The 12,448-nt window shown below is 48.9% G+C and overlaps 1 protein-coding gene across 9 annotated transcripts in view; it reads left to right on the top strand.

Annotated features, from left to right (window-relative positions):
* The window catches only part of IL1R1 (interleukin 1 receptor type 1), a 133,677-nt gene that overhangs the window by 97,549 nt on the left and 23,680 nt on the right, over nucleotides 1-12,448 (top strand). For 6 of the 9 annotated variants that reach the window (XM_031655419.1, XM_031655420.1, XM_009184837.4 and 3 more), the window contains one exon: nucleotides 10,129-10,205. The gene's annotated coding sequence lies outside the window, so the exon portion shown is untranslated. The other 3 variants (XM_009184838.4, XM_003909059.5, XM_009184839.4) reach the window with 3 other exon arrangements.

Genomic DNA, 12,448 nt, shown 5'->3' with positions numbered 1-12,448 from the left:
TTGCTTTTTTCATCCGGGCGCGTAACAGCAACAATGAAACCAGCAGATGACGCGTGAGTAGTATCAGCTCTGGGCCTGGCACTATTTTATATATATTAGCTCATTTTTCTTTTACTGTTCTCAACCACTCCGGAGATGAGATGAGTGCTGTTATGATCCCTTTTCACAGAAGAGGAAACGGAGGTATAAAGAAATTAGTGCACAAAGCCAGTCGGAGAGAGCCCGGGGCCAGGCACCAAGCTCCAGAGGTCGCTCTGGCGAGCGTTTGCTTCGGGATCTGATGCCCTGCAGTCGCCACCTCAATTCGCGGGTCGCCGCCAGGCTCCATGGGGGTAGTAGAGCCAGGTCGTGGTGGCTAGGTGAGTTGTCTCAACTAACTCTAGTGGAGCCGCCGCAGCCCTGGAGGAGCCGGGCCGCGACTCGGGAGCGCGCGGCAGCTCTCCAAAGTTTTGGAGCCGGCGGGACCCTTGCGGGCTGCCTGAGGCAGGGCGGCGTCCGGAGGGGTCTGTCCAGCTGCCCCTACTCCTCCGGGTGGCGAGCTGGGGACACCCGGCCAGCTCGCTCGCCGCCAGCGGACTGGCCCAGCCGAGCCGTCTCCGCCCGCTCCCCGCCCCCGCAGCGGCGGGGCTGGAGCCAGAGCCGCGCCCGGCAGTTCCCGGCCGCGAGGGCGGGCGCAGCTACTGCCCGCCGCCCGGAGCCGACTCGGAGCGCGCGGCGCCGGCCGGGAGGAGCGGGAGGGCGGCCGGGCCGGGCAGTGGGGGCGCCGGCCTGCCCCGCGCGCCCCAGGGAGCGGCAGGAATGTGACAGTCGCGCGCCCGCTCTGCGAAGCACTCCTCGCTCGGCTCTTAAGGCTCTCGCCCCTCCGAGCTGAGCCGGGTTCCGCCGGGGGCTGGGATCCCATCACCCTCCAAGGCCGCCCGTCCAGGTACGAGGAAGCTGGAGCATCTGGGGACTAGGTAGGGGTGAGACGGACCCGGCCTTGACACCTAGGAGTGCCCCGCTCTGCAGGGCGCCGTGAGCGTCCTCCGTGAGTTGTACTTGGCTGTCAGAGTGTGTTGTGTAAGAAGGGATGGCAGTGAGGTCTGCTAGTGCTTCCTGTGTGGAGCTGGAGTTAACGTTGTTCAGGTCGTTGGAAGGAACTTGCAGATTGTTCTGGAGGTGGGTTCTAGTAGGTGTGTGACTTCCCGTGTGAATGACTGTCAGGTTTTCTATCTGGCTACGTTCTACAGGTTCGGGAGGGTCCCTCTTAGAGGTTAGGCTCAGGACGGTCAGTCTCCTTAACAAGGTAAGGGCTGAGGCCTTAACCGTACTGGGAAGGGTAACTTGTTGCCCCTCCAGATAAAGAATGGTGCTAGGGAATGTAACTACGAGCAAGTAGGCTCTGAGAAGACACTCATTATTTACAGCAGGCATGCCCAGCACTTTACAGTTTATAAGACTGTTTACAGCGACTGGTCTTTTATCCTCCCTACAGTCTTGTGAGGAGGGTGCTGTCATCACCTTTGTTTTTCAGAGGAGGAAGCAGAAGCTTAGGTGACTAACTTGTTGGAGGATGATGTCTTGAAGGAGGGTAAGACCTCTGCATCCAGGCTCCTCTGTCTTCCCTCCCACTCGTCCCTGCCTGCCAGGGCTTTCTCCTCTGCACTGCCAGGAGGAAGGAAGGCCACTGGGAAGCCATGCAGATGCTGGCTCCAGGGTGGGGTGGCTGTCCACTGCGCTATCTTTGGGGCAGGGTATCTCCTCAGATGGGCACATTCCTGTGATTTAGCTCTGCATTCTAGGAACTGAAGCAAGGGACACCATGAACTTGGGCTCCTGATGCCAGGGAGCAAGGGTCCACTTGTCACAGGAATGTGATGGATGTCTCAGTCACTGCGGTTTGGTGCCAGGCTTCTGGAAATTGAATGTGTGAAACAGAATTCCATGACTATTGATGATCTGAGGAAAGCCAGAGGTGGCATGGGGACGTTCACTGTCCTTTTTGCCATTCAGTTTACCAAGCGGCTATTGGCGTTGTTTTCTTTCTCAATCCCTTCTAATTTATTGTGTGATATCTCACTTGATATTTCATTTAATATTCTGTATTCATATCCGACGTTAACGTTTATGCTAGACAGAAAGGTAGAACCTTTGGGAATGGGGTTTGCTGGGGCAGGGATGTGGAACTCTGATTTATTTTCAGTCTCTGGCTAGCTGCCAAGCTGCTGTGTGTGACGCTTCTCCTGCACCCGTCCGCCCTCATGTGGCCTCCATTGCTGTTCAGGAAAGGGTATTTGATCTGAATTCTTACATGACCTTGGCAGGCCCAGAGCAGCACCCCCGCCCCCCTCGTTTCTAATAGTCCCTGCTTGTATGTCATAATGTGACATCAAGTTTTTTTTTTTTTTTTTTTTTTAATGGTTCTGAAACCTGTGACATGTTTTGAGTCAACCTCTCACCATTGGTGAAACACTGCTTAATATTGGATTCACTAATGTATTAAAGATTTATTGACTATCTACTATGTGCCAGGCACTGTGGTGAGTGGTGGGGAGACAGCAGTGAATACAACAAAGGAAAACCTCTGTCCCCTCATGGATGTGAGTCTTCTTGGTAAGACATAGGATGTCAGCAGTCTCTCTTCAAAAGGGGGGTCTTTGAAATTTGCTCCTTTGTACAAGGCTGTGGATGCACTGGCTGCCTAGAGGACACCACTCAGCAGCTCCAGTGGAGAGGACCAGGAGATGATGGGCATAGATGCAGCTCTGCCGTTCCTGAGAGAATTGCAGGGCTGCTATTCTCCAAGTTCATGGTGTCCCTTGCCTCAGTTCCTAGAATGTGGAGCTCTACGATGTGGAGCTACACTCTGTGGCTTGGCCATGCACAGGGACCAGGGCGGATGGAAACCCTGTGGCCGGGATGCATCAGTGCGAGTTGAGTGTCCACCTGCCAGCTGGGACATTACAGAAAAGACATCTCAGTAATAAGAGAGGCAAAGCTGGACAATTGCGGTGAAACTACCACAGCATAGTGGGTGGAGAAGTGCAGAGATCCTCATATTCTTATGCTACATAATGGATATGCTAGGTACTTGCTATTTGAAAAGAAGTTGTCAGGGGGACCTGTGGTTCACCTGCCATGGCACAGCTCCATGATGCTGCCCATCTGTTGCTGTGAGTGGGTGCTTGGTTTGCATTTTCGTCTCCTTGAGGTTGTGAGGTGGGCTGGTGGCACAAGACGAGGATCAGAACTGTCAGCAGCCTCTTTTTCCTCTGGTTGTCTGCTGTGTTTCCAGGAAATGCTGCCGGAGCCTCCTGGCCATGTCTAGCGCAGGGAGCACGTGGAAAGCCCTGGTACCGAGTTATCTTACCAAGTACTGAAAGGGGCTAGAGCTCTTTGAGGCCCCAGTCACCTGCATATTGGATTGTGTGCTGTCTCCTCTTCGTGCACATCCAGGAGCTCACACATAGTGGTGGCCTGATGGAGACACCTATCACTTCCCAAGAGGACTCATGCTCACGAGAGGACAGGGGTCCCATAAATTAAAAGTAGGGGAAAAGGAAAACAAGAGTGGAGATGGAGTGGAGCCTGAAATGAGGCTTGACGTGTGCAGTGTAAACCTGGATGACCTAGACGCTGGTAAAGTTACCCAAGTAGGGCCGTGAATGTGGAGGGAAGCCTGGGTCTTAGCTCTGCCTGCACCTTAGCACTGCCTGAAGCACTCAGGGAAATGCCAGGACTGGATGCAGAGCAAACAAACTAGCATCTCTGGGGGCGTGCTGGGCAGGGGTGTTTTCAAAGCCCCCCAGGTAGTTCTAATGCGTAGCCAAGGTTGACAACATAAATGCTTTTTCCTGTAGGCAATGGGAAAGAGGAAACCCTGCAGGGCACAGCTAGCAGTGTCTTCAAGATGAAAGCAAAGTGCTCAGGAGCAAAAGCATTCTTGGCACAAAGAGAAGTGGGAACTCTCTTTTAAAGATCCCTGAAAAAGAGGTGAGAATAGTGAGTTTTCGGTGGTCTCTTGAAATGACCCTCCCTGTAAGTGCAGTTCGGTAATCATGGTTTAGCGAGCTGTGAACAGGAAGAGTCTAGCCATGCGGATCTCTGCACATTTGGCATCCCAAACATGAGAACTCATAGATCCCTGAAAATACAGCCAATGACTGATGACCAAGAGTTAAATGAAAAGTTAGATGGTGTCACTTCCCATCAGTGGGTCTCACTTCATTAAAACCCAGCACCCCCCTTAATGCAAATATTTTAAAACACCCCTTTTATAATTTTGAAACAATATAATAAAACTTATCTACATCATAACTTTAAAAAATCAATGTAATGCTTAGATGTTAAGGAGAAATAAAAGCAATTTGTATTAAAATGATGCATTTCAGTGTGCAGACGCTTGAGCTAAGCTGAACTACAATCTAGTGAGGTGAGCTGGTGCTTTCTATAGACTGCAGGACAGCTGGCATGGGGTGGGTACAGGTGAGTCTCAGTGGCCATCCAAATGCCACTGAAGGATGAGTGACTCTTGGTCAAGGTCTCGATGGTAGCCAAAGGCCATTCTTCTCTCAATTTTCACAGTGATTGCATTCCTGAAAAAATTAGTGTATATAAACTTGTGCCAACAATGTATGTATTTTATATAAATGTGGAAGGGAGTTGGGGGGCTAGTTTCAAACACTGTAAATATGTTTCCATCAGCAGGAACGCCTGTGAGACCCCTGGAGGTCATGCAGGACAAGTCTTTACTGAGCAGAAACTGCCTGTGTTGTTCCAGATGTCCAGCTTCGATGGCCTCCAATGCTAAATGCATCCTGATCACCCAGGGTCCCCTTCCCCACAGGTTCTGAAATGTTCCCTCAAGGGTCATACCCACCCCAGTGAGAACCATTGCTTTCCCTGCATTGCTGGGTAGTGAGTGATTAAAGTGCCATTGCAGGCGTGGGTGCTGAGATAGCAGGGCACCGGACATGTCTAAGTCAGCCATCAGGAATGCACTTCCGTTACTTGCTATAGGATCGTAGAGGTCAAATTAGAAATCAGAAATGTTGGTGCTTTGTACGTGGGGGCGAATGGCCACAAGGGAACTTTGAGGGGTAGCAGGTCTACATCCTGATGAAGTATTCCTGGTACACTCAGTTGTGGCAATTTATGGAACTGTTCACTTAAGTTTTGTGTGTTTCACCATGTGCAATATGGTGAAAAATATTTACCCCAATAAAAAAATTATAGAAGTGAAAACAATGTAACACTTCTTGTAGCGAAGGCTTAGTCCTCTAAAACTGTCTGTGGATCCCAATCTGAGAAACAGCTGTTCTTGCCTGACTGGGAGGCAGGGCTCCAGGGAGAAAGGTTTCTGGTTCTGAGTCAACTTTTTGACAAGTCCAGTGCAACAGTGGCTTTGGCATCGTAGCCCCTGGTGGCTGGAGAGGAGGTGTGTTGGAGGTACAGGGGAGGCTGGGAAACCCAAGGCAGGGCATTTAGAAAGGGGACAAGGGACAGGAGACGAGGCCCATCCCTGTGTCTGGATTCTGATTCTGTTGTCCAGGAGCCCTAGGAGGTTTGTAGGGGTGAGGTGGAAAAGTCAGACTTCAACTTAGAACCTAGTGGTCAAGAGGCTTGGGGTAGGTCCATCCCCATCTGTGGCATCTGGTGACAGTGATCCTGTCTCACTGTGTCTCATTGCCCCTTTTGCCCTTAAAATCCACATGCCTTAGTTGAAACCACCAATCTTGTGGCTTTTCGCCTTGTATTAGCTGAATAATTGAGATTTCATAGCAACACCTGAAACCTCTTGGGAAATTTTTACTTTGTCTTCATATCCTTGTGCATCCTCAATGAAAAATAAAACTTTCCTTCTCCCATTTATATGGGTAAATAAGCCATTGATAACTATGAGCGAGGCTTTAGAATTCCTCTAGTGATAGGAATGTTGCCAGGCTTGGTGTTTCCTGGGCTTTCTGAGAGGGTGAGTGAGCTTCTGTTTCCCTGCCGTGGGAGTGTTTGCTCATAGTTTGGTAGAGCTGTTTCTCTGGGGGAAAAGCAGAGGTGACCACATCGAACACACAGTTGGGTTTTTGGGTTGTGTGCATGTGATAGCGTGAGGGTGACTAATCTCCACAGTGTGGAAACCATTGTGTCACGTTTGGAACATAACACAGTGGTCCCCAGCACGCTCTGTGGTTACTTCCACACTTTCCTGCTCTAGCTTGGGTATGGAAGTTCCTGGGTGGGCTCTGTGATCATTAGGGGTAGGTTACTTTACCCCTATTGGTTACTCTAATTAGAGGTGTGAGTGTGTGGGGCCCTGATGCTTCCATTTCTCATCAGAATTGCATAGAGATTATTATGAACATTTACTTAGGACAGTGCCTCTCGGATTTTACCTCCCAGGGATTCCTTCTGGGAAATAAAAAGCAAAGGTTCAACCTAGCCCTCCAAAGCAGCTCACTTAAGTGATGCCTCTTTGAAGCCTCATGTTTTATCTTAGATCGTGGAGATTTTTCTTTCTGCTTCATAATATAGCCATGTTTGCTCTAATAGAAAAATAACTCCCCCGAGAAAATCTATGGGTGAAATTAGTAACCTAGGGAGATAGACTTCAGGCTCTCTGGCTGTCTGTAGCTTCTCCCTGGGAATTTGTGGATTCTAAACCAGGGCTTGGGTAAGTATGGATGTCTAAATCAACAATGAACATATTGGCCCCCAACAGAAGCCCCCCTTCCAGGAAATACTGTCTTTTCCATAAGTGTGTGGTTCTATGGCTTTGTAAGTTCCTTTTATCTTCTCTTTCAAACTGACATTTTTGTTTTTAACAATGATGAGGACTTTTTAAGGACTGTCTGAATTCTTATAACAAAGGAATAACACAGGAGGTCAAGGCTGCAGTGAGCTGTCATCACACCACTGCACTCCAGCCTGGGCAACAGAGCAAGACCCTGTCTCAACAAACAAACAAACAAACAAAGGGTAACAGGAGAACATCATAATTATGGGCTTGGTTTCAGTACTGTAACACATTCCCCGTACAAGTTTCCACCGATTTTCAGTAGAACACATGGGCTCTGACATTTGATGAGCTAAAGAACCTGCTTTAGCTCTTGTTTTTTCAGGACTCATCCATGGCCACTTCTCAGTTATGGCAAATAAGTTGGAGCCTAATTTTCTGAGTATTTCTCCATTACATCAGATCTACACATATGCACATATTGGTTAATATTAGGGATGAGAGGCTGTATTAAATGATGCTGTAAATGCATTTACTCATCACTGCATGGGAAGGTAGAAGAGTGTGTTGCTATCAGGTGGAAATGTAGAAAGTGCAGTGAGGATTTTCTTGTAAATCTCAGATTTGGGGCTTGGCTATGTCAGGTCCCTGGAAGAAGGAGGAGTCACCTACTGCTGTCTCTTCTCTCCTCTTGGGCCTCTGTAGAGGTTTGGCCCTTTGCCTTGGAGGGCTCTGCTCTTGCAGCTTGGACAGACACATCCCTCAGCATGGCAAGAAGTGTGGAAGGTCAAGAGGATGTGCCCACTTGGCCTAATCCTAATCCACCAGCACCCCTGTTCTTAATCATGTCCCTCATGTACCTGGGACCCCTGAATTCCCTCCCCAAACACCCTGGGCCCTAATTCCAGGGCCTATGTGGTCATTCCCATGGACTCTACTGCCTGGTTCATAGACTGGCCAGGGCTGTACAGAGCGGGATAGACACAGGTAGACTTTGGCGTGTACATGCTCAGGGCCCCTCCCAATAGGAAAGGCTGGAGACAGAGGAATGGAGATTAATGTAGCTCGACACAGCAGGAGCCGCGCGGTGGGACTGCTGTGTGCAGGTCTCATGGTGAGGACAGCGCAGCCTGTGTTTGGACAGACATGGAATGCCAGGTGCCAGTATGAGCTTCCCCCAGCTCTGGGCACCTCTGCTGCCGCTGTTCCCAGAAGTGGACCTCCAGGAGATTCTGATACGATCGGGGTGCTTCTGCTGTGTGCCATCTTGCCTGTGCCGAGCTTCTATCCTAGAAGGCAGGGCTCACAATGTGGGGGAATTCCTCTGAATAAGAATGGAATTCCTCAACATTGTGGGAAATTCCTCAAGAAAAAGAAGCTGTTTAATAAATGCACTGTGGCTACAGAGCAGGAAAAATGCCTCCTTCCCCTGCACTAGGCCTAGGCCTTGAGGAAGAAACCTGGGTTCCTGTGACAGCCCCTCTCTCCCCAGCTGCCACTTTTCCCATGCGTGCCCTGGGTATGAAATTCCTTGCAGAGGGACAGGAAGGCGTTGTTGGATGAAGTCAGTATTTCCTGGAAGGGGGGCTTCTGTTGGGGGCCAATATGTTCATTGTTAATTCTTGTACTTAATTTCTACTTTTGTAATTTGTTTCACATTACAGTTTCTCCTTCTGGGACTAGTGGGAAATTACTTTATGCCACAAATATGCATTTTCATTTTATCTTTAATCAACAAATAACTTTTTGTGTGTGTTGCACGTGCTGCTGTAGTCATGTTGTGATACGCCAGTGTTTCCAAATACGTCACGATCACCAAACAGCCATGGGGGCCGTATTCGGGAAGATCTTCACAATCGCAAGCTTTTGGATGTGATTGTCACATAAAGCCGTGGTGTGCTGCAGTGAATGGACAAGGCCTCCGGAAGTGGGGATGACCAGCCTAGGCCTCGGGTCACCCTAGGATCTGGCTGACTCCCTGGGTCTGGACATCAGCATCTGAGCACTCCCCGCTGTCGTTCTTGGAAGTTGCTATGGAGAGGATGTTAGCCAGTCCGGGGGTTTCACACATAACACAGGCATCCTTGCTTGAAGGCTAAACAGGGGGAACCGTATGCTGTGGCTTATTAATGTATTCAGTAAGTTAATCCTTTTCTCTTTCTTGTTTTATTTTATGTGGAAAATTCAATCTGAAAAATAACACAGTGGCATACACACATCTGTGACTTTTTATTTTTACTGGTATTTTCTAAAGATACGTTTTGAATGTTACTATAAGTCATTTTAAAAAAATTACAATGGACTTTGATTAACTAGTTCTGAATAAGGGAGGTTTCTTTACCTAGTATGCCTTCTGGCAGTAACATTTCTTAGTCTGTAGTCCTATTCCTGTAGTTCCCTCTCCTTGGGGTCATCCCCACCCCTCAACTCTTTCGACAACCATCTGGGTGTGAACTCTTTATCTAACTCCTTATGTAGGATTCTACCCTCTCTTATATGATTCTGGCCATCTCCAGACCCCAGTGACGGTTCCCCTTGCAATCCTATTCTCTGACCCACATCCAGTACCCTTATTCCATCCTTTCTCTTCTTTGATTCTAGGCTGGGTTTTCATCCCCGTGTGTCTCATGCAAAAATGGTGGGTGGGTAGGTAGGTAGGTGGATTCCTTCCCTCCTTCCCTCTCTCCCTCCTTCCTTTCTTCTACAAGTATTTATTGAGCTCTTATGACAGACGTGCAAGATGTGTAGGATGGGCCTCCTCATGGGTGTGGGAGTCGGGACGGTCTGCTCTGCACTGCTTTCTTCCCTGTGTTTAATCAAAATAGCTTGTGGTTGTCAAGCTCTTGGTATTCTTTTCTCCCTGTGATTTGATTTCCTGAAAGTATCTTGTCCCCAAGGATTATGGAACATACACTTGTTAAACATTGGACTCATTTTCATGATCATTTCATGATCATTTAAATGTCATGACCTTTCTGACACCTTGATATGGTTTAGCTCTGTATCTCCACCCAGATCTCATCTCAAATTATAATCCCCACGTGTCCAGGAGGGACCTGGTGGGAGGTGATTAGATCATGGGGGCTGTTTCCCCTATGCTGTTCTCATGATAGTGAGTGAATTCTCATGAGATCTGATGGTTTTAAAGTGTATGGCATTTCCCCCGTTGCTCTCTCTCCTGCTGCCATGTAAGATGTGCCTGCTTCCACTTCCACCATGATTGTAAGTTTCCTGAGGCTTCCCCAGCCATGTGGAACTGTGAGTCAATTAAATCCTCTTTCCTTTATAAATTACCCAGTCTCAGGCTTCTTTATAGCAGTGTGAAAACGGACTAATACACACCTCTTGAGATCCTCACAGCAATTGGTGCCTTTGGACCTCTTCATTCACACTTCACTCATGTGTTTTTCCTTCCCCAGGTAGACGCACCCTCTGAAGATGGTGACTCCCTCCTGAGAAGCTGGACCCCTTGGTAAAAGACAAGGCCTTCTCCAAGGTAACAGGGCTGTGTCACCCCAGGGTCCCACGGACGGCGTTTTCTCACAAAGAGCTGAACTCCTCCACGCTCAGATCCAGGGGCCCTGGACTATCTCCCATTGTATGCAAAAATATTTTATTTCTGTTGACACATTACTCTTTGGGGCAGCTTGATGGTTTTATTAAATTTTGGAAAGAGGCTTCAGCCCCAGTAAGAGTCAATGCCTGTCCGCTTTCCCAGGTCACCTTGGCTGTGCTACAGTAAAATGGTGGGTTCCAGTGCCGTGTCCAAGCTCTCCCAATTTCAGCCCCTTCCAGGCCTTGCTGTCCATTTTCACTCCACTGTCACTGCATGTTCAAATTCTTGCTTTCTGCTTGAGTCAGTACTGCTCACCTCATCCCAGGAGACCTGGGTCTATGATGCTGTGGGTGACACCCTCTGAGCATCTTTTCTGAGCCATCTGTGGGTACCTAAACCTGCCCCCCAACCTGGCCCTTGCCCTCCCTGCCCCGACCTCAGTGAGTCTGGCCCGGTCCATCCCTGATTCTCCCCTTTGGCCCCAGGCGTTCTCAAATATGCCCCCGCCTGCCTGTCTGTCACTGCAGCTGGCCCAGCCCTCATCCTGTCTCCCATGAACCTCTGTGGTGGCCTGCTCTCCCTGGCTCCCCTGTCTCCACACAGGTGCCAAAATGTCTGCAAAAAATGGAGATCTAACATACATTGGCCCATGGCTTAAAACCTGTACACGCTTCTCTGCCACCTGCAAATGACAGTCCCAGTTCCTCATCAAACCTCCGCATGTTGTGGGAACCTGGGGCTTCTCAGCCTCCCCCTCAGAACCCACCTCTGGTTTATGCTCCAGAACATGATGTTGTTGGACTCTCCCCTCTGCCTCCTCCAGGCTGACTTAGCCTCTGTCTCCCCTTCTGCCCTGGGCATGGCTTTTCTGGTAGACACCCCCACATCACTGTCTAACTCTGTGTCCATATTTCCTGTGACTGCTGAGCTCCTGGAGCCAGGCCGTGGGACTCTTGTTCCTATTTTTGTTCCCAGAGCCAAATAGATATTTGATGTATGATTGTTGAATGCAGCAGTAAGTGAATAAAGACATGAATGGTTAACTGAAAACGTTCTATCAAAACTGTTATTTGTCATCAGAGCATGGGCCGATTTCCAATAGCTAAGATTTGGGAGTGACCATTTGCCAGGCACTGTTCTAAGCTCTTTGCACGTGGCCATTGATTTCACCCACATAGCGCCATCAGTGACATGCTGTCACTGCATTGCTTGTCAAAAGGGGGAACTGGGGCATGGAGGCTGAGCTTTTACTCAATGTGCCATCTATGTTGAGGGACTTCTGACTTGTATGGCCATTCATCTGTGAGCACTATGGAGGCCAGTCAGCCTGGCCCTGCCTTGGAATTTCTGTTATTCAGGGGCATAATGGGGTTTGCGTTGATTTTTGTTGGGAGTGTGTGGGTTAATCTAGGTACAACCCTCATCTCCTTCCCTTCTGATGTCCTCATTCCCTTTGGTCATGTGACCCTTAACGCCCATTCCCAAGCTCAGTGCTGACTCCTTGCCCCAAGGTCCTGGGGATCAACATGGATCCCACAAGCCTGCTCCTGAGAGGACAGGGCCATTCCCACCCCCCCTGACTGTTTCCCAGAGCAGCTCTGGGGCAGAAGTAAACTTGGACCCAGGGGTCATGGCCCTTTGTCCTTTTATCATCTATTAGAGGAGGATGAGGTCCAACTTCAGCTGGTTCATTACCCCTTGTGCAAATGAGCACACTGGGGCCCAGGGAGAGTCGCGTCCAATATCACCCTGCCTTGTGGTACAGGTCACCCACCTCGGACCTGTGATTAAACATTGTCCACAATTAATTTGGAATTATTATCTCATGATACACTCCATAAAGTTCAGTCACACGCCTTCTTTTTCTTCTCCCTTGCCTAATGATCAGACAAACCAGATCTTGTAACTAAATGAACCGACAGCTGGCAGTGTTCAGCTGATTTTGCAATGCCCTTATTTTGTTGTTGATAAACCAATGCAAATAGCTGGTTGGCCTGGAACTGGTGATTGGGAAACATTTTAACCCTTCTTTCCTTCCTCTCTATCATAAAGACTTAAAACACACTTCATGCAGTCACAGAAAGAGCTCATAGACCAGGCTGCAGGGCTTCAAAGGCTTCTATCTTATTTAGTCATCCGAAAATAGTTTAAAGGTAAATATGGTAATAATACTCGTATTCTAG

The sequence above is a fragment of the Papio anubis genome, chromosome 14 (assembly GCF_008728515.1).
Source record: "Papio anubis isolate 15944 chromosome 14, Panubis1.0, whole genome shotgun sequence".
In the NCBI taxonomy this organism is placed as follows: Eukaryota; Metazoa; Chordata; class Mammalia; order Primates; family Cercopithecidae; genus Papio; species Papio anubis.
Note: the sequence above shows the minus strand (reverse complement) of the source record. Positions and strands in the feature narration are given on the sequence as shown.